We start from the raw sequence: 1,368 nt of genomic DNA on the forward strand, positions 1-1,368 counted from the left end.
TTTAAAAATCTGATCCTAGTTTTAGGACACTACACCATTTCAAAGACAGATCTGTGCATCCTCTGGGCACCTGATACATTTTTTTGTTTGTTAATGGCATGGATGAGGAAGCCAGCTTTTAAGTCAATATATAAATAAATCATGAATGTGTAAGAAATTAAATGAGCTTTAAAAATAGATGCACTAGTTTCAATATAAAATACCATCTTTGATGGAAAGCTACCACAGAAGTGGCCCCCATCACCACATTTCTTTATTCACTTGGTCACAGGTATTTGCCAAGAGCCTGTATTTTCTTTTTTCCTTTAAATGAAAATGTTGGAGTTTTTAAAGTGTTAGAAAAGAAACAAAGTACATAAACTTTGCAAGCAAACTGTAACATAAGGAATGCAGAGATTCTTCATATCAGTTACTCACTGATTTTAGTTTTTTGTGCATTTGTTACAAGCCTCAGATTGTTTTACTGTGAATCAATTGAAAGTGCCCTCAGCTAGTCATTTATAATTCCCATGGAAGCCAAATGTAGCTGCATACGTATGCTAGGAACTTGTTCTGCATAGCTCTTTAATAAATTCAGTTGATAACGATTTTTGTTTAGAAGATCAGAAGTCTTGTGTTCTCACTGCTCTCAGAATGCTCAGAGGAATACAAGCCTGTAAACTGAGGAATCCTCTCTTAAATGGACCTAAATTCACATTAACTGCTGAGTTTGGAATTTCAGAATGACTGACAATAGCTTTTTGCTCTCTCCTGCATAAGTCTAGGGACATGATTCACCAAATCATTTCTTTTCCTTTAATGAGAAATACAATTCAGGATCTTCATAAATGCTTTCATATGGTTTTAAACTTTAATAACTTGGATTGTAAGCAATATAGAAACAAATCTAAGTGGGGTTTTTTTGTAGTATTAAATTCAGGATGACTATGGGAAATCAGCAATTTTATGACACTACCCTTGAATCCAACTCTTTTTAATGCGCTTGGTTGCCCACTTGGAAATAAGCAACATTAGGACATCAACATTTTGAGTCTGGAAAACATATTTTTCATTTTCAAATTCATATGTCATTCAAGAGTCTATGTTGTAATTCGCAATTAAAAGCAAATGTATTACCTGCTTCAAATCATTTATGGATACAGGCAAGGTATAATTATGTATTCTCTGTGTGTTTGTATATATTTTTTGTAATATAGGCTCACTGTATTACACAGTTGTATACGATAGTCTTATTTTAAAAAATAAGCCATGACAAACTGTATATCAGTACTATAGACAAGGAAAATGGTGTCAGAATTGAATATCTTGGGCCGGCCCGGTGGCACACTGCTATAGTGCGCCGCTTGGGAAGCGCGACGGCGCTCCCGC

This window comes from Galeopterus variegatus, unplaced genomic scaffold (genome assembly GCF_000696425.1).
Source record: "Galeopterus variegatus unplaced genomic scaffold, G_variegatus-3.0.2 Scaffold660, whole genome shotgun sequence".
Classification (NCBI taxonomy): Eukaryota; Metazoa; Chordata; class Mammalia; order Dermoptera; family Cynocephalidae; genus Galeopterus; species Galeopterus variegatus.